Raw genomic sequence first — 21,251 nt, 5'->3', positions numbered from 1 at the left:
CTAGGGCCAGCTAGGGGAACGGGAATCGGTGAGGTAATTTGTCGTCCTTAGCTGGCAGGCGGGATTGAAAGAATTATTGCCAGAAATTTATATGCTACCATCACACAGGTAACCTGACAGTGTGACCTTTGCCTCCAGACTAGCCCTGAAAATATCCCCAAACCAAATTTGGGCCAAATTGGGAAAGGGAATGGGCCTGGACAGCAGTGGCAAATTGATTTTTCGGAACTCCCAAGAAAAGGAGGGTATCGGTACTTGTTGGTATTAACAGATACCTTTTCAGGATGGCCAGAAGCCTTTCCCACTAGAACTGTCAAAGCCCGGGAGGTAACCAAGGTATTGTTACAAGAAATAATACCACGCTTCGGAGTTCCAGCCACAATGTCCTCAGACAGAGGACCACATTTCATTTCAAAGGTGGTACAACAAGTTAGCCATCATTTAGGCATAGACTGGGAGCTTCACACCCCATACCACCCACAGTCAAGTGGTCAGGTGGAGAAAATGAACCACCTAATCAAACAGCAAATTGTCAGATTGGGGCAAGAAGCCAATTTACCCTGACCCCAATATCTTCCGCTTGCATTATTACAAATCTGAACTAAACCCAGAACTAAAGAAAAATGAAGTCCTTTTGAGATGCTCTATGGGAGACCATACGGAGTACAGAAAGGACTAGCCACCCAAGCTGGAGAGGAAACACTGACCGCCTATATGGTGGCCTTGAGTAAGCAACTCAGGAAAATTGAAAAGCATGTGGCTGGAACCTGGAGTCGGGGCCTGGACAGTCCAGTACACAACATTCAACCTGGAGATCATGTTTATGTTATATCTCTTAGAGAGAAAACTTTGGAGCCACAGTGGGAAGGACCATTTCAAGTCACTCCTTACCACTTTCACTGCGGTCAAAATGAAAGAACAGAACACCTGGGTTCATCATACTTGAGTGAAGAAAGCTCCAGAGACCCCTTGGAAAGTGGCTTCTAACGATAATGAACTGAAATTGAAATTTACCCGGGCAAAATGAATGCAATTAGAAAAGTTACTCTAGTTGGTGTTCTCACAATTACAACCATACTTCAAGGAAAAGGAGGTACTTTCAACCAGGGCGATACTGAATGGCCTTGGTCACAAGCCCTCATAGGGCATTCCAGCTTTCAGGGAAAGTACCCTACAGACAGCCTTCTGGATTTGGCTATAATTGTAATGCATGATGATGAAATTTACCACCCACCTGAATGGGCTTGGAATCAAAATGAGTAGATCATGACCCTACCTGGTGTCTTTAATGAAAAAATCCAGGTGGGATACAGAAAAATAGATGGAAAAGCCTTTTCTATTAAATTTTAATTTAGCATTTAAAATCCACTGTAATGTTTTTAAAGAAATATGTTTTATTAAAAATTGGCAAACTGTAAATTTAAAATCATGCATTACACAAGAACAACAAGGGTTTATCTGTGAGTAACACAATTGATGCCAAAGATACATGCTTAGATGTTGAGCAAAGCACATGCCACTTTGAAGTTCACCCGGATACTAGTCAGAAAACAGTACTTGTATATATTGGTCAGGGTTGTGTTTGTTTAAGAACAATGTGTGTTTTCATAGAAGTAGATAATGACAGTGTTACTTTGGATGTTAGGAATCATTCTAATTTTTGTATTTGTAATTTTGTGAAGATCATTGGGTGTGACTTTTTGTATTTGGCACTAGTTGTATCTCGTCAATTGATAAAATCCAATTACACAATGTATCATGAAGTATCATCAACACCTATTGGGATGAACCTTATGCTGGTAAAACAATTGGTAGAGCACCAAGACTTAATTAACATCCTAAAAGGAATTCAAAAAAGTGGAAAGAAAATTTTAATAACCATTCACCATGATACAGAGGAAATAAGCAGAGTCTTGCAAAGAGCCAAACAGGATGTGGATCACCACTGGTGGGATGTGCTTTTTGGATGGTCACCTACTGCAACTGGTATCCTTAATACATTATGTCACCCCATAATTGTTTTACTAATTTTGGTAGGTATTAGTCTTGTTTTATCTGTTCTGCTATTTGTTTGGAATTGTAGGATGTTAAAGAGGCTATCCATTTAAATGACTTTATCGAATGTACATGGTAAGGCACTGAGAGATATTTATCGCAGAAGCTTGCTAGAAGAAGAATCCATTTACTAGTAAAAGAATTTACTAATTTTATAGAAAAGGGGGGACTGATTTAGGGTAAAATAGAAATTATTAATTTAAAAGAACTAGAAGCTGGATAATAGTAATAACAACTTTTGAACTGATTTAGAAGGCCAGAGATTGGATAATGATTTACTAAGATTTGCCTGCTGAAGACAATTTATTATTCGCTTAAAGGTTTTGTGCCTACCTAGTATCGGGGAGGATAGAAAGAAGAGAGCCAAATAATTGAGAAAAACCACTAAGTGTGACCGAGCATCCTGCCCTTGGACCCCAAACTGGTACAAGTGGGTTCTCAGGCTTGGACTTGGATCAAGAACCAAGGGAGCATGCACAAGGGAACAGGGTGAAGAGTTCATCGTGAGGGAGACTATCGATTGTACCATCATTAATTATTTGGGACCCGTGCCCACAATTAATCTGTGACACTGCGCTTGTGCGAGCATATTTAAATGAACTTTGAACTCATTATAATACGAAGCGGGGATTGGTAATGAATATGTATAGGGGCTTTGTCTAACTTTATGCATATGTAATCTGTAACCTAATGTAAACTTAGTGAAGTTCTGCTGAGGGTGGGCATGCCTTTGGAGGGGCTACCCGCCATGCAGCCCAGCTGGAATAAACACATACCTACTTCATAACTATCTGTGCTTCACCTGATCCATTCTCCTTTAGAAGGAGCCATGAGGGCTGTGAGGTGCTGTGATGGCCATGAGGGCCCTTGAAGAATTGTGAGGCACTGTGAGAGATCGTGAGAAGCTGTGACTGGAAATGAAGAGCCATGAAGGGCCATGAGAACCCATGAGGTGTTGTGATAAAGGCTTCAGGTTCCCCACTGTCAGCGTTTAGGGAAGGCCTGGAATTTTTCTCTATCACTGTTACTAAGCAACAAATAGTTGGGTGTTTAGAGCCATCAAGTCTTTTGTAAAAGACAAAAGATGTGCTTGGGCAGGGCAGGGTAAGGGAAGAGCCGGCTCTTGGAATGCTCTCTCTCGTGTTTCGGACGCTGAGAGGAGAGGGTGCTCTTTGCTTTTCGGCTGCGACCAGAGGAGATCCAACTGTGCCCTGTTTTTTCTTCTCCTGGCTGGGTGAGCTTTGAGTCAACCTTTTTTCCCACTGGGAAGTGCACGTTTCCCCAGGCTGTGTTTTTCTCGCAGCAGCTGCCGAGAGAGTCCGGCTGCCTCTGCTGCCTGCCCCCGCCCTCTGCCGCACGAGACCGCGGCATCTGCTGTGACTGCAGAAATCCTTGCTACCTCGGTAGCTAGCTGGGGAGAGCCAGCTCCTACCCCTGCCGCCCTGCTTTTTGCCGCTCCGAGCTGCCCTGCCTGCTTTTTCTGCCTGTCCACCATTACCAGCTGTGTGAGGCTGACCTGACCCTGCGCCACAGCACCACCTGCAGCCGCTCGGCAGTCATCGCACCTGCCCTGCCCGGCCGGGAGCTCAACAGTGCCCCTGCTGCTTGCAACCGTGATTACACCACACGGGAAAGGGTTCGGCAGCTCACAAGTCATCTGGTATTGGTTTCTGGTTCTAGTTGTGGTTGCTATTATTGTTATTGTTTGTTTATAGATGCTAGTAAAGAACTGATATTCCTTTTTCCATACCTTTGCCTGAAAGCCCTTGATTTTCAAAATTAAATAATTCAGAGGGAGGGGAAAATCACATTCTCTGTCCTAAGGGAGGGTTCAACCTCTCTTGGTAGACACCTGTCTTTCAAACCAGGACACCCACCCATTCCTTTTTAATGTGTACTTCTCACCTATTGTCCTGCCTTCCCCACCCCACGTGGTCCTGGCCACTCCCTCAGGTTTCCCTATTGGTTCCTGTACCCTAACTCTGGCCATGTACCTCCCCTGTACCCAGAGGTCCCTGGGCCAATGTGCTTTCCCCGCCCCTCTCTGTTTCCCTATAAAACCCCTCACCCTCCACCATCGTGTGGTCTATGCAGACATGTCTATGCAGCATGTAGTCTGTGCACATACATCTGGCTGTCTATGCACCACACGTGTCTGTGCATGTGAGGCCTTCACCCACGAGGCATCTCTGCCTCGGGGAGGTCGTTGGCCTCTACTGCACCATGCGAATAAACATCTTCCACGGACACGCTGCGTAGACCCTCCTTGCCTTCTTTATCACCGGCAGTTGTGGAAGCAGACAAACCAGAGCTAGCCTTATGGCTCCCTGGCCGGTGAGAGCGCAGTGTCCAGCCCTGGGGCAGAAGGTTTGCTGTGCTGAGGCGCTGAACCGGGCTGGGCAGAGACGCTTTTGGGTAAGGTCTGCTATAATAACATCCCTCAAACCGCAACAGTGGAGAGACCCCAAAACCCAGGAGCTCCCCTCACACCATCCCATCACCAGCCTGCAGCCACTCCAGGGTGACACTGTGCCCTCAGAACTGAGAGGTGACTCAGAACGGGGAGGTGGAGCTGTACTGGGATCACTGGGAGCCCTGGTGGGGGTGCTGGGGGATGGCACTGAGGTTTTGAGCTGTCCCCGGTGTTTGGGGACCCCCAACCCCTGCAGATCCTGACGGGGGAGGACTGGAACGCGGTGATGTACGATGGCATCATGGCCTACGGTGGCCCCGTGTTCCCCGGGATGCTCGTCTGCGTCTACTTCGTCGTCCTCTTCATCTGCGGGAACTATGCGTGGGCAGGATGGGAACTGGGGGCACTGGGAGGGACTGGGGGCACTGGGAGGGACTGGGGCACTGGGGGCACTGGGAGGGACTGGGGGCACTGGGACGGACTGGGGCACTGGGGGCAATGGGAGGGACTGGGGGCACTGGGGGCACTGGGGGCATTGGAGGCACTGGGGACAGTCAGAGGCACTGGGATGGTCTGGGAGGCACTGGGGAGGACTGGGGGTATTGGGAGGGATTGGGCCACTGGGGGCACTGGGAGGGACTGGGGCACAGGGGGCACTGGAGGCACTGGGGACAGTCAGAGGCACTGGGGACACTCAGAGGCACTAGGATGGTCTGGGAGGCACTGGGGAGGACTGGGGATACTGGGAGCACTGGGAGGGACTGAGGGCACTGGAAGGATATTGCGGGAATACAGGGAAGATACTTGGAGGATACTGGGAGCACTGGTGAGCCCTTCCCTCCCCTCAGACATCCTCCTCAACGTCTTCTTGGCCATCACAGTGGACAACCTGGTGGATGGTGTGTGGCAGGACTTCCCCCCTCCCCCTTCTCTCTCTCCCTGATCGCTGGCCGGAGATCGATGGTTTAGATTAAGTTGATAGCTTAATCCAGGCTATCGAATACTGGCGCCTGGAAGCCAAGGTGAGACACTGAGAGAATGTGAAGAATTTTTGAGTGACCGCAAATACACACACTCTTTCCCTATAAAAAACACCACGAAACCTCGGAAAGGTAGAAGCTTTCTACATGGACATTGGAGCATGAAGTAAAGTCTTCTCCCCAGGGTTTGGACACAGCCCTGTGGTTACTTCCCTGGGATTGGGTGAGGAATTCTAATGTATTCCAGCTCCAAAATTGGATTTGGTAAGATCATTGGTTTCCTAAATTGTATTATTCTGGCTAACTTATAAGTACCTTTCTTAACTTGCATTTCAGCTAGCTCAAGCAAGCATCTTTTAACTTGCATTAAGCAAGCATTTCTTAACTTGCATTTTTAAACTATTTTTATAGTTCAAGCAAGCTTTTACCCCATAATTGCATTTTTAGCTATTATAGTGTTGCAATTATGCATTCATTGTGTGTCTATGTGTGTCAATCTGTTCTGTGTTTGTATGTTTGTTATTTTCTGTGTCTAATAAATGGTATTTTTAGACTAATCGGCCAAATATCAAAGATCCTTGCGAACGGGACTAAGTCTTGGGGAACTAGCTATCCTAAAGTCTGTCAAACTGCAAAAACACATTAAGCTCCTGTCTCCCATGCAAGACATAGTGACAACATCAACTCGGGAGGGGACAAAAAGTGAGCCCTGGGGACTTTTTGGGGGTGATGGGGGGGGCTGCCTGACCCCTGGGACTCCTGGGGGGTCCCCAACCCCCTGGATCCTCTGGTTGAGTCCCCCTTTGTCCCCCAACCCAGGGAAAAGGCTGGGGACAGGGAGCCAGGATGTGTCTGTGAAGGTGAGTTGGGGGTCCTGGGAGGGGGTGAAGGTGAGTTGGGGGTCTTGGGGGCTAAGTGTGAGTGGGGGGTCCTGGGGGGCCCCCCCCTCCCCTCCTGAGTGTGCACAGCCCTCATCCCCTTCCCCTTTCCTCCCCAGGTTGAGGGGGATCGGCCAGAGGAGGAAGGGGAGGAGGAGGAGGAGGAGGAGGGGAATGAGGAAGGTGAGTGTCACCTGCCTGGACATCAGGGGACACGGGGGGGTGGCAGTGGCCTGATGTGGGGGTCCCTGGAGGGGGTTGTGACAGTCCTTGAACATTAGGGTCCATGGGAAGGTGACAGTGCTGTGACATGGGGACCCTGCAGGGGGATGGCAGTGCCTGGAGTGGGGGTTCCCACAGGAGGGTGACAGTGGCTGGAAATGGGGGGACCCTGGGAGGTGACAGTCCTTGACCATGGGGTTCCCTGGAGGGGTGGGGGGTCCCTGGGAGGTGACAGTGCCCTGATTTGGGAATCCCTGGAAGGAGACAATGGTGCCCCACCATGGGGGGTTCCTGGGAGGTGACAATGCCCGGACATGGGGGTCCCTTGCAGGTGACGAGGAGGCTGGGGGAGAGTGTGACAGCCTGGAGAGGGCCAGGCTGGAGTCCCTGGAGGAGCCCCCCAAGCCCGAGGTGACCCCAATCCCCGAGGGCAGTGCCTTCTTCGTGCTGAGCAGCACCAACCTGTGAGTGGCACTGGGAGCACTAGGGACACTGGTGTTGGCAGCAGTGGGAGCAATGGGGACACTGGGGATACTGGTGGTTGAGCCCCTGAGAACAATGGGGGAGTGGAGACACAAGGGACATGGAGGGACTGGGGACACAAACTGGGGGGACTGGGACCATTGGGACTGGACAGCTGGGAGCACTGAGAGCACTGGGATTGAAACCGAGAGCACTGGACTGGGAACATGAACACTGAGGGACTGGGGACAAACTGGAAGCACTGGGAGCACTGGAGACACTAAGAACAATGCAGGGACTGGGAACACAAACTGGGGGGACTGGGAGTACTAGGAATGGAAGGCTGGGAACACCGGGGGCACTGTGACGGGAGTGCTGGGGGCACTGGGACCACTGGGAGCACTGGGAATGGAGAACTGGGGGCACTGGGAGCACTGGCAGTCACTGGAGGCCTGGTTTGGGGCACTGGGGACACAAACTGGGGCAGACTGGGAGCACTGGGAGCTGACCTTTTCCTGGTGCAGGCTGCCGGTGAAGTGCCATGCCCTGATCAACCACCACTTCTTCACCAACCTCATCCTCATCTTCATCATCCTCAGCAGCATCTTGCTGGCCGCAGAGGACACCATGTGCGCCCACTCACCCCAAAACCATGTGGGCTATTGGGCGCACTGGGCAAACTGGGAGGAACAGGGAGAACTGGGGGGTGTGGGGGGAATTCACCCTGTAACCTTGTGGGATATGGGATCTGCTCGCCTGGAGTTGGGGGGCAGAAATGGGGGGCTGGGAAGGGTGGGGGGGAGGTGGGGGAGATCTGGGTGGGTTTGGGGTGTCCTGGGAGGTTGGGGGTGTTTGAGGGGGGTCGGGGTCACCCCATTTCCCCCCCACACCAGATCCCGGGCTACTTCGACTATGCCTTCACCTCCATCTTCACCATGGAGATCCTGCTCTGAAGTTGTAGGGTCCGGAGGGGTCCGGCTGCCTTAGTCCCAATGGCTTCCGGGGCTTCGGGAGACCTCGGAGGCCTCACCTGGGCCCAAGCTCTCAGCCCTCCCGGCTGTTCAGCTCTGTCCCAGAGGTGGCTACGGTCAGCCTCAGTGCTCCCAGGCTCGCTCCTTGGAGCGGCAGGGACCACGCGGCGGCGGCGGGTGCCTACCGAGCAGGAACGCCGTGGAGTCGCTGGTCGCTTCCCGTGATAAAGAAAGTGCGACGAGCTGAGAGTCATCAGTGCGCAGTTTATTAAGGAGAAGCGGCACGGGGGAGGCACACTGGGGGCTCTCGGGTGGGGCGGTCCACGCAGCTACCGGGCGCAGAACCCGGCGGGGCTGGGGTCGCGGCCACACCACGCCGAGAGAACAAAGGGAGGGGGTTTTTAGGGGGAAATACGGGATTTCCCGGGGAGGAACAACAGGGGCGGAGCCAACGGGGCTCCGGGACAACATGAGGGACAAGCGGGGGAGCAAATGAAATATAACTAGGGAGTGGATTACAAACAACTCATGGGGGAAGCCCAGCAACAGAACATTCTAGTGAGGGCAAGCAGCGGGGGCGGTGCTAGGGGCGGGGAAGCAAACTTTAAACCAATAAACTTAGGAAAAACTTTCCAGGGGAGGGAGAGAGCGGTTTACGGCTCGGCCTCCTCCGAGTCCCAGGTGATGGCATCCTCGGCAGCGTCCCCGTGGATTACGCCGACCGCCGGCCTCGGGGACTCGGGATCTGCAGCATCGGGCTGCCGCACCCCCACACTGCTCAAGGTATGAGGGGGGCTCCCAGGGTTTGGGGTGGGATTCCCCAGGGTTTTAGGTGGCAATTCCCCAGGGTTTGGGGGTTATCAAGGTTTTGGGGTCTCCAGGGATAGGATGGGTTCCGAATTTGGGGCTCACAACCTCCCGCAGATGACGGTGTTCGGCGCATTCCTGCACAAAGGCTCCTTCTGCAGCAACTGGTTCAACCTCCTGGACCTGCTGGTGGTTGGCGTCTCCCTCATCTCCTTCGGCATGCAGTGAGTTGGGGGCAACCAGGAACACTGGGAGGCACTGGGAGTGGCTTAGCTCAACACTGGGGGCACTGGGAGAGTACAAGGTACGGCACTGGGAATACTGGGACCATTGCTGGGGATGGTAGAATGTGGGGAATTAGCTAATAGAAAAGGAACATACAGACAAACAAGCTGTTTCTTAACAATAGCCGTACTCAGCTAGATATTGCCTAAGATGCCTGTGTCCAATCAGCGATTTAGGGCACAATAACCTTGCTGCAACATAGAGGTGGTGGGAGCCGTCAAGAATGCAGTAATCACTAGCAAGAATGCAGAAATCAGACATTATAGCTAATATGTATCTATGTTTAAGGCAAGTAGCCAAACTTAGGGCGTGGAAGTATATAACCAATAATGTTGTACGATTACAGAATATGCATGATCTAGTTAACTACACTATAAAACTGTATACTGCAGATCAATAAACTGAAGCTTGCTGTAAAAACTCATATTGGGTTGTCAAGTTTTCCTTTAAATCTCGGCAGTAGAAAACAGTGGAAGTGCTGCTGGAGGCACTGACGGCATTACTGGGAGCAGTGGGAGCATTACTGGGGGGCACTAGGGCATTACTGGGAGCACTGGGAGCGTTACTGGGAGCACTGGTGTGTCCCTTGGCAGCTCCAGCGCCATCTCAGTGGTGAAGATTCTGCAAGTCTTGCGTGTCCTGAGGCCACTGCGAGCCATCAACAGGGCCAAGGGCCTTAAGGTGGGCAACTGGGAGCACTAGGAGGAAACACTCAGCAGTTCCCCAGGCAGGCTGGAGGCTGTCCCCATTGTCCCTGTGTCCCCAGTGTCCTGAGGGAGCAGTGTCACAGGTGTCCCCAGCACACAGTGGCCTCAGTATCCCTGTTGTTCCCATGTCCCAGTGTCCTTGCTATCCCTGTGTCCTGGTGTCCCTGACATCATCCCATCCCCATCCCCAGCATATGGTGTCCCCATGCCCTGGTGACAGCTCTGTCCCTGTCCCCAGCATGCTGTGTGCCTGGTGTCCCCCTATCCCAGTGACACCCCAGAACCTGGTGTCTCTGTGCCCTGGTGACACCTCTGTCCCTGTCCCTGTGCCCCGGTGACACCCCTGTCCCTGTCCCCCTGCCCTGGTGACACCCCTGTCCCTGTCCCCAGCAGGTGGTGTCCCCGTGCCCTGGTGACACTCTTGTCCCTGTTCCCATGCCCTGATGACACCCCTGTCCTTGTCCCTGCCCCTGTGGCCCGGTGACACCCCTGTCCCCATCCCTGTCCCCAGCACGTGGTGCAGTGTGTGTTCGTGGCCATCCGCACCATCGGGAACATCATGATTGTCACAACACTGCTGCAGTTCATGTTCGTCTGCATTGGGGTGCAGCTCTTCATGGTGGGGCTCTGAGGGTCCCCAGCCCCCCCCGAGGGTCCCCAGCACCCCCTGAGGTGTCCCCAGCCCACCCTGAGGGATCCCCAGCCCACCCTGAGGTGTCCCCAGCACCCCCTGAGGTGTCCCCAGACCCCCCAAGGGGTCTCCACCCCCTGAGGAGGCTGAGGGTCCCCCTGACCTCCTGGTCCCCCCAGGGCAAATTCTACAGCTGCACTGACGAGGCCAAACACACGCCAGGAGAATGCAAGTGAGTGTCTTGACTGACCCAAAAACTGACCCCACACTCCCCAAACTGACCCCTGCAACCCCAAACTGACCCCTGCACCCCAAACTGACCCCTGCACCCCAAACTGATCCCACTCTCCCCAAACAGACCTCACACCCCAAAGTGACCTCACACCCCCAAATGCACCCCATATGCCCCAAACTGACTCTTGGTGTACAAGGATGGGTCATGTCCCATCTGTCAGTGGTGGCAGTGTCCTGCTGGAGGTCGGGATCTCACCCTGGCTGTCCCTGTGTCCCTGTCCCAGGGGGACATTCCTGGTGTACAAGGACGGTGACGTGTCCCACCCATCGGTGAGGGAGCACCTCTGGCTCAACAGCGACTTCAACTTCAACAACATCCTGGCAGGGATGATGGCTCTGTTGACCGTGTCCACCTTCGAGGGGTGGCCCACGTGAGTCCCCGGGCTGGCCGTGGGGACACTGCCACCCACCACAGGGACACCTCCCCAACCCCGTGTCCCCCCAGGCTGCTGTACAAGGCCATTGACGCCAACGCCGAGGACCAGGGGCCCATCTACAACTACCGCGTGGAGATCTCCATCTTCATCATCTACATCATTGTCATCGCCTTCTTCAAGATGAACATCTTCATGGGCTTCGTCATCACCTTCCGTGCTCAGGGCGAGAGTGAATACTGCAACTGCGAGCTCGACAAGAACCAGGTCAGGGGACGTGGTGGCCCTGCAGTGGCCCTCTGGTGTCCCCATGGCCCTGCAGAGTCCCATATCCCTGTGTCAGCCCTGTGTTCCCACAGCAACCCCACAATGTCCCCACACTGTCCCCATGCCATCCCCATGCTCCCACAGCAGTAGTGCGTAGAGGGACAGCAGAGTGGCAGTGTCCCCATGTCATCAGGGTGTCCCTGCAGCCACAGTGCCTGGGGAGGAAGCAGGGTGGCTGTGTCACTGCAGTGTCCCTTTTCCATCCCAGTGTCCCCTTAGAAGCAGTGAGTGGTGTGGCAGTGGGGTGGTCATGTCCCTGCAGTGTCCCTATGCCATCCCCATGTCCCCACAGTGCCTGTGTGTGTAGGGGCAGTGGGGTGGCTGTGTCCCTACAGTGTCCCCAGCTGCCACAGTGGCAGTTGTGTGTAAGGGCAGCGGGATGGCAGTGGGGTGGCCATGTCCCTGCAATGTCCCCATAGTGCCTGTGTGTGTAGGGGCAGTGGGGTGGCAGTGGGGTGGCTGTGTCCCTGCAATGTCCTCACGCTGTCCCCACAGCAGCAGTGGGGTGGCAGTGGGGTGGCCGTGTCCCTGCAATGTCCCCACCCTGTCCCCACATTGTCCCCACAGCAGCAGTGTGTGTAAGGGCAGTGGGGTGGCCGTGTCCCTGCAATGTCCTCACAGCAGCAGTGGGGTGGCAGTGGGGTGGCCGTGTCCCTGCAATGTCCCTGCCCTGTCCCCATGCTGTCCCCACAGCGGCAGTGTGTGTTGGGGCAGTGGTGTGGCAGTGGTGTGGCCGTATCCCCACACTGTCCCCATGCTGTCCCCACAGTGGCAGTGTGTGTTGGGGCAGTGGTGTGGCCCTGTCCCCACACTGTCCCCATGCTGTCCCCACAGCGGCAGTGCGTGGAGTACACGCTGAAGGCGCAGCCCCTGCGCTGGTACATCCCCAAGAACCGCACCCAGTACCACGTGTGGGCCATGGTCAACTCTACCGCCTTCGAGTACATCATGTTCATCCTGATCCTGCTCAACACCATCACCCTGGCCGTGCAGGTGAGGGGGACACCTTGGGGGGACCGAGGGGTCATGGGGGGACAGTTACAGACCCTCGTGTGTCCCCACAGCACTACGAGCAGTCGAAGCCCTTCAACTACGTGATGGACCTGCTCAACATGGTGTTCACAGGGCTATTCACTGTGGAGATGGTGCTCAAGATCATCACCTTCAAGCCCTGGCTATGCTGGGGGGCTGTCACAGGGTGGGCGTGGCACTGTGGGGTCACACAAGGGGGGATGTCACAGGACAGGGGGTCCTCACCACCTTTCTCCCCCAGCATTACTTCTGTGATGCCTGGAACACCTTTGATGCCCTCATCGTGGTGGGCAGTGTGGTGGACATCGCTGTCACTGAAGTCAGCATGAGTCACCCTCTTTGTCTCCTGGCTCATGGGAGGTTTTGTGGGGGTCCTGGATGTCTGGGTCTCCCCTTGTCCATGTCCTCATGTCCCGTCTGTTTGTCTTCATCATCTTCATTGTCTCCATCATCTCATCTCCATGATCTCCATCATCTCATTTCCATCTCCATCATCTCATCTCCATCATCTCCATCATCTCCATCTTCATCGTGACGTCTGTATGTGACAACAGAATGGGGGACATGTCGGTGAGGTACGGGGGGTGTCCCCAGCTGGGGGATTTTTGGGGGAGGTTTGCAGGGGTTTTGGGGTGCCCCTGACTCCCCTCCCCGCAGAGCTCGGAGGACAGTTCCCGCATCTCCATCACCTTCTTCCGGCTCTTCCGCGTGATGCGCTTGGTGAAGCTACTCTCCAAGGACGAGGGCATCCGCACGCTGCTCTGGACCTTTGTCAAGTCCTTCCAGGTGGGATGTGGAGGACACTGGGGTACACAGGGGAGGGGGACACGGGGAGGGGACAGCACCCCTCACCCCCCACTCTGTCCCCAGGTCCTTCCCTACGTCGCCCTGCTCATCGCCATGATCTTCTTCATCTATGCTGCCATTGGGATGCAGGTGAGGGGTCTGGGGGGAGCCTGCCCAGGTGAGTGGGAGGTGAGGGGCGTGGGGGGTGATGTCCTACCAACCCCAGGCCACCCAGACCCGTCCTGTCCCCCTCAGACCTTCGGGAAAGTGGCGCTGCAGGACGGCACACAGATCAACTGCAACAACAACTTCCAGACCTTCCCCCAGGCTGTGCTGCTGCTCTTCAGGTGGGGCTGGGGGGCTGGAGGGGCCTGGGGGGGGGTCGGGGGGGCCTGGGGGGCTCTGGGTTTCCCGTGGGACTTTGGAGCTTCCTCCAAGCAGGTATGCAATGGAGGGTACGGGTGTGTCCCATGGCATGCAGGTGTGTCATGGGGGGTACAGGTGTGCCCCATGAAGGGTACAGGTGTGCCATGGGGGGTACAGGTGTGTCCCATGGGGTGTAGGTGTGCCACGGGGGAGGCATAGCAGGAGATCATAGCCAGCCTGCCGGGCAAGCGCTGTGACCCTGAGTCGGATGCAGGCCCAGAGGAGGAATTCATCTGCGGCAGCAGCTTCACCATCTCCTACTTCATCAGCTTCTTCATGCTCTGCGCCTTCCTGGTGAGAGACGTGGGAGGCCATGGCCCCACAGCCCTGCCCCACAGCCCCTGCCCTGCCCCACAGCCATGCCCCACAGCTCTGCCCCACAGCCCTCAGGAGCCACTGGAGGATCCCAAGCCGTCTTCACCCCCACAGATTATCAACCTGTTCACAGCTGTGATCATGGAAGACTTCGATTACCTGACGCGGGACTGGTCCATCCTGGGCCCACATCACCTGGATGAGTTCAAGCGTGTGTGGTCTGAGTGCGACCCTGCGGCCAAGTGTGTAACTGTCCCCCTGTCCCCAGCTGGGGGGGGGGTCCAGGTGTCCGGACCACCCGTGACCCCCTGACCCCCCCAGGGGCCGCATCAAGCACCTGGACGTGGTGACGCTGCTGCGCCGGATCCAACCCCCGCTGGGCTTTGGGAAGCTCTGCCCACACCAGGTAGCCTGCAAGGTTTGGGGGGCGGGGTCCTGGGGGGATCTGGGGGGGGGTCCTGAGGGGCAGCCACCAGATTCATCCCCCTCTTGTCCCCTCCTCAGCGCCTGGTGGCCATGAACGTGCCCCTCAACTCAGATGGGACTGTCACCTTCAACGCGACACTCTTCGCTCTGGTCCGCTCCTCCCTCAAGATCAAGACAGAAGGTTGGGAGCTGGGGGGAGTCCAGGGGGGACCAGGGGACAGCAGGGGGTGACAGTCGGCTGTGTGTTACCCCTGCCCCTTGTCCCCTCCCTCCAGGGAACCTAGACGTGGCCAACAAGGAGCTTCGTGCTGTGGTCAAGAAGATCTGGAAGAGGACAAAGCCGAAGCTGCTGGACAAGGTCATCCCCCCGCCCGTGGGTGTGTGAGAGCCTTGTCCCCTGCCCTGTCCCCCACAGACCCCTAGCTGCCCCCTGACCCTCCGTGTCCCCCAGAGGAGGAAGTCACCGTCGGAAAGTTCTACGCCACCTTCCTGATCCAGGACTATTTCCGCAAGTTCTGGCGGCGGAAGGAGCGGGGGATGCTGGGCGCCAACGCGGGCCCCAGCAATGAGTGTGCACTGCAGGTGCGACCCCTCCCTGTGGGTGGGGCTGGGGTGTTCCAGGTGTCACCAGGTGACCCCCCTGACCCCCCCGTGTCCCCCCAGGCTGGGCTGCAGACGCTGCAGGCTTTGGGCCCTGAGATGCGGCGGGCACTGGGTGACCTAGAGAGGGACGAGGGCGGCGACACCCCTTCGAAGGAGCCACTCACCTGTGCTGTGAGACCTGCCCCACCCTGGCCACGCCCATCGGCCACACCAAATGGCCACACCTGTCCTGTGGCCACACCTACCAGCCACACTCCTGCCCCAAAGCCACACCAAATGGCCACACCTGTCCCATGGCCACACCTATCCACCACACCTGCCCCAAAGCCACACCGAATGTCCACACCTGTCCAGTGGTCATGCCCACTGACCCCACCTTTCTCTGCAGGCCCCCGAGACACTCTATGGCTCAGCACCTGGCTCCCCGCTGCTCTCCGAGCCACCCCCCGGCCCCCAGCCTGGCCCCCACCGAGGGGGAGGACCCCGCACCCCCCTCCCATGGTGGCAGGTATGAGGGGCTGGGGACACCCCGACACGGGGCAGGGGATCCCCGGGGAGGGCGGGGGTGCTCATGGCCCTGTGCGCAGGCAGTGCCCCGAGGGTGGGGAGCAGGACGAGGAAGCCCCCACCGAGGACTTGGAGGAGCCGGTAGGGGACACGGGGGACGACGAGGAGCTGGAGAGCTCGGCACCGCCCCGGCACTGCTGGGCTGGAGACAGGTACGGCGACCCTCGCGACCCTGGGGGGGACTCCCATCCTGAGGGGGGGTCCCGTCAGCCCTTGATGCTATCCCCATGCCATATAGCCGGGACCCCCGAAAGGCAGGATGTGTGCCTTTTAACTGGGGAGGGGGCACTGGTGGGACCTGTCCCGGGAGGGGATACTGTCACCCCATGCTTCCCTGTTCCCCCAACCCCCGACTGACCCCCTGTTCTTCCCCAGGCTGCCGGGACCCCCGCGCTGGGCGGCGGAGCTGCCCCGGGGAGGGTCGCTGCCGCTGCCCCCCCAACACTTCGCGCTCGGCAGCGGCGCCCGGGAGGGGCAACAACTGAAACGGCACCGCCTCCTGCCCCCCACCCCCGCGGGTACGGACGGCGCCGGGGAAAACGGGGAGGGGGCAAAGGAGGAGGCGGGGCTCCAGTGAGACCCTCCGAGTTCGGCCCCCGGAGTGCTGACCGAGCCCCCGGTAGCCCGGGACGGTTCCCCGGTAGCCTAGGAAGGTCCCTGGGGCTGATGGCAGGGGGAGATGACCCTGCCTGGTGCCCCGAGAGACCCACGGGGGAAGGGCCCTGTCCGGTGTGTCCCGTTAGCCCGAAAGATCTCTGAAAGGCGGGGGTGACGCTGCCCAGTGCCCCCCGGTAGCTCGGAGGGTCCCTGCCCGGGACTGACCCTGCCCAGTTTCCCGGGGGCTCTCTGGCCAGGGCTGACCCTGCCTGCTGCCCCCCAGGCCGGAAGCCCTCGTTCACCATCCGGTGCCTGCGGCCTAAGGGCAGCTGCGAAGATGAGCCCATCCCTGGCACCTACAACCCCTAGGGCCCACCCGGCCCCGCATGCCCGCAGGTACTGCTGGAGCGGTGGGGGACACACGAGGAGGGGACACCCTCACCGTGTCACCCCCGCACTGACCACCCCTCGCCCCCAGGGCCACGGCAGCTCCGAGACCTGGCGCCTGGGGGGCTCCTCGCAGGCCTGGGCAGCCCCGGCCCGCGGGCACGTCCTGTACGCGCCGCTCATCCTGGTGGAGGGGGCTCCTCCGGGGGGCGCGGGGGGCAGCCTGCCTCCCCTCAACCGCTGGTTCCCCCCGGCGCCGCTCCGCCTGCGGCCCTGCGACGCCCTGGCCCGAGGCTCGGCCGACAGCCTGGTGGAGGCTGTGAGTGTGGGGACATGCGGGGGGACGTGGGAGGGACATAGGGTGACACAGCTCGGCCAACAGCCTGGTGGAGGCTGAGTGGGGGACATGGCAGAGACATGGGGGGACACGGGGTGACAGCCTGGTGGAGGGTGTGAATGCAGGGGGGGCATGGTGGAGAAACACTGAATGGGAGATGATGGGGGGACATGCAGGGGACATGCGACAGGGACCTCTCACAGGCTGGCCAACAGCTTGGTGGAGGCCATGAGTGAGGGGGGGACACATGAGGGGACACTGGGGACACGGATGGGGACAGCCTGCGCCTTGGCCGACAGACTGGTGGAAGCAGTGAGAGAGAAGGGGGACACAGTCCCGTGCTCGGTGCCGGTGCCAGTGCCTCCCCCTCGCCCCCCTCCAGGTGCTGATCTCAGAGGGGCTCGGGCTGTTCGCCCGCGACCCCAAGTTCGTGGCCGTGGACGAGCGCGAGATCGCGGACGCGTGCGACATGACGATGGACGAAATGGAGAGTGCGGCCGCCGACCTGCTGACCCGGCGCCGCTCCCGCCCCCGCCCCCTACAGCGACGAGGGACCACTGCGGCCACCGGCGGAGGAGGAGCTGGCGGACGAGATGTGTTGGGCCGGCGGGGTGTGGAACCCGGGGCCTGTACCGCGGAGCCGAGCGGGGATTCGGGTCTAGAAACCGGTGCTGGGACCACGGAGCCCACCGGAACCGGGAATCCGGGCTTAGAACCCGGGGCCCGCACCGCAGGGCCGACCGGGAAACCAGGTCTAGAAACCAGGGTCGGCACCGCAGGGCCGACCGGGACCGGGGATCCGGGTATAGAACTCGGTGCTGGGACCACGGAGCCCACCGGAACCGGGAATCCGGGTCTCGAACCTGCGGTCAGCACCGCCGGGCTGACCGGGGATCCGGGTCTCGAACCGGAGGCCCTCATCGCGGCACTGGGCGGACGCGCTCTAGGACCCGGGAGCGCCACCATGGGGGGGGCAATGTTACATCAGGGAAAAAAAGGGATTTTTATCAAAAAGGTTTTTGGTTTTTTCCTCACACAGGGAGGGTTCTCCTCTGGAAAAGGGGTGTTTGCCTCAGGGAGGGGTTTTTCCTGGAAAAAGGTGGATTTTTCCCTCAGGAAAAGGGGTGTTTATGTGGAAAAAAAAAAAAAAGAAAGTTTTTACTCAAAACCTAGTGTATTTTCTTTCGGAATATGCAAACCGTGTTTCCCAAAAAAAAAAAAAAAAGGAATTTTCCTCAAGAAAAGATGAGTCTTACCTCAGGAAAAGGGATTTTCCTCAAAAAAGGTGGTGATTTACCTCAAAAATGAGGATTTTTTTTGTCTGGAACACAGATATCCCTTGGGGGATAAGTATCATCAGAAAATTAGTTTTTTCCTCAGGAAAAGAGATATTTACCTCAAAAAGTTTTTTCCTCTAAACCAAATCCCAAATCCACCAACCAACCAGTCTGTCCTCAAAAAAGGAAGTTTTTATCTCAGGAAAAGAGACATTTCTTAAAAGGATGTTTCTTCTCAAAAAAGAAATTTTTACTCAAAAGAGGGGAGGAAAAAATGGTTTTTTACCTCCTCAAAAAAAGGGGGGTTTTACCTCAGGAAAAGACATATACCTCCTGGGGAGGGTGAAGTGTTTTCAAAAAATGAATATTCCCTCTTGAAAAAGGATAATTACCTCAAGAAAAAAGTATTTTAAAGAGTTTTGCCTAAAAAAGAAAGTTTTTACTCCAAGAAAAGGAGATGTTTTCCCTCAGAAGAGGAGCTTTACCTCAGGAAAAGGGAGATTTACACCCAAAAAGGAGGGACTGTCAAAAAGGAAAAAAGGGTTTTTCCTCCAGATAAAGGTTTTCTCCAAAAAAAGGAGTTTTACCTCAGGGAGGGAAAGATTCCTCATAAAAGGATGATTCCTCCTTAGAAAAGGGATTGTTACCTCTTGTAGGGGAATTTTACATCAGGAAAAAGGCTTTTCTCACCTCAGAAAAGGTAAATTTTACATTACAAAGGAGGCGTTTACCTGAGGAAAGAGGAATTTTCACCTCTGAAATGGGGATTTTACCTCAGAAAAGGAGATTTTCCCTCAGGAAAAATAACTTTTACCTCACAGAAAAGGGTTTTACCTTGGAAAAAAACATTTCTCTCTTCAGGAAGGGAGGACTTTACCTCAAAAAAGGTCAACTTTACCTCAAGAAAGGTCAACTTTACCTCACTCACTGAAGAGGGTTTTACCTCACGAAAATGTTTTTCAGAGCAGGAAGGATTTTACCCCAAAAAGAGAGTTTTTACCTCAGGAACGTTGAATTCTACCTCATAAATGAGGGATTTACCTCAAAAAATGGGTATTTTTTTACTTCATGGAAGACAGTTTTGTCACAGGAAAGAACTTTACACCTCGGGGAGGCAGATTTTGCCTCAAAAATGTAAAATTTAACTCACTTAAAGAGGGTTTTACCTCATGAAAAAATTGTTTTCTTTATGAAAGTGGTGTTTTACCTCAGAAAAGTGGATTTTTACCTCAAAAAGGTCAATTTTACCTCACACAAGTGGGTTTTATCTCATGAAATAATGTGTCACACCTTAGAATAGGGAATTTTACCTCAGAGAAGTGGGTTTTCACCTCAGGAAGGTAAAGTTTACCTCAGAAAAGGGGATTTTCCCTCAGGAACAGTAACTTTTACATCGCACAAGTAGGTTTTATCTAATGAAAGAACATGCCACACCTTAAAATGGGGAATTTTACCTCCGGAAAAGAGGTGTTTTACCTAAGAGGGGAACACTTATCTCAGACAAGTGGATTTTTACCTCAGAAAGGTAAATTTTACCTCACACAAGCGGGTTTTATCTCACGGAAGAACACCTCACACCTTAGAATAGGGAATTTTACCTCAGAGAAATGCATTTTTGCCTCAGGAGAGGTAAAGTTTACCCCACAAAAGCGCATTTTTCACCTCACGGAAGGAGTTTTTCCCTCAGGACAAGGAGGCGCTCCGGGGCTCGGGGCGGGGATTCCCGCGCTCACGCTGGCCCCGCCCCTGCCGCGCGCCTATTGGTGGAGCTGGCAGCCAATGAGGAGGCGGCTCTGTGAGCAGCACGAGCGCCCCCACGAGGCTGCGCGGGGAACGAACCCCAAAATCCAGAATACCCCAATAACCCTGAACACCCCAAAATCCCAAATCCCCAAAATCCCGAACCTCCCAATAACCCTGAACATCCCAAAATCCCAAATCCTCCCCAAAATCCCAACCCTCTCAAAATCCAGAATCCCTTCACAACCCCAACCCCTCCCAAAATCCCCACATCTCCCAAAATTCCGAACCCAAATAACCCTGAACACCCCAAAATCCCAAATCCTCCCCATAATCCCAACCCTCCTAAAATCCCAACCCTCTCATAATCCAGAACCCCAGACTCTGACCCCTCACAGCACCCTTGAACCCCCAAATCCTGACCCCTCCAAAATTCTAAAAATCCTAAAAATATCCTAAAAAAAACCCTCAATCACCCTAACCCTCCCACAACCCCCGACCCCCCAATAACCTCCGACTCCCTTTAACCTCCAAAGTTTAATAATAATAAAAAAAATCATAATACAATAAAATAAGGCCCCCCCGCCCCCGCCCCGCTACAAAGAGTTCGAGACTTGTTAGTGTCGGCGGGGGGGCAGGGGGGCCCCAAATCCACCCCCCCCGCCCCCCGAACCCCCCAAATCCTATAAAAAACCCGGTGCAGGGGGATGGGGGGGGCTGGCCCTGCTGTGCTGGTTGGGGTTCCCCCCTCCCCGGTTTTTGGGGGACCCCTGGACCCCCACCTGGGTGTGGCTCACCCCCCCCGGGGTTTAATGATACAAAAGAAAGAACTCAAATAATTACATCGCGGGGGGGTGGGGAGGGGAGGAAGGGGGAGCCCCCCCAGATTGGGGGGATTTTTTGGGGGGCCCCAGGGTGGGGGGAGCCCAGTGCAGCCCCCCCAGTTCATCCCCACCGCCGTCAGGCGTGTCCATCCGAGCTGGGGGCTCCGCGTCACGAGTCCTGGGGACACAGGGGACAGGGTTGGTGACACCCCGAAACCACATCCCAAAACCACAGCTTGAAACCACACCCCAAAACCGCACCCCAAAACCACACAGGCAGCCCTCCCCCCTGGACCCCATAACCCCCTGGATATGGGAGAAACCCCAAAACCCTCTCCCCTGCACTCCAGAAGCTTCCTGTGCTCCTCCTGGACCCCTCCCACCCCATAATCCCACCATATAACCCCATAACTCTTCCCTGTACCCCACAAACTCCCCAGTTCTCATCCTGGGTCATCCTCTTACCCCATAATCCCCCCATAATCCCCCCATACCCCATAAACACCCCTTCAACCCCACATCTCCTCC

The 21,251-nt window shown here is 55.7% G+C and overlaps 1 pseudogene; it reads left to right on the top strand.

Annotated features, from left to right (window-relative positions):
- The first annotated feature begins 4,754 nt into the window (after nt 1-4,754).
- Nucleotides 4,755-17,769, top strand: LOC146423357 (voltage-dependent L-type calcium channel subunit alpha-1F-like; annotated as a pseudogene).
- The last annotated feature ends 3,482 nt before the right edge of the window (nt 17,770-21,251 follow it).

The sequence above is a fragment of the Lichenostomus cassidix genome, unplaced genomic scaffold (genome assembly GCF_008360975.1).
Source record: "Lichenostomus cassidix isolate B80296 unplaced genomic scaffold, HeHo_3.0 HiC_scaffold_864, whole genome shotgun sequence".
Classification (NCBI taxonomy): domain Eukaryota; kingdom Metazoa; phylum Chordata; class Aves; order Passeriformes; family Meliphagidae; genus Lichenostomus; species Lichenostomus cassidix.
The sequence above is the reverse complement of the archived record's forward strand: the minus strand, read 5'-3'. Positions and strand labels throughout refer to the sequence as shown.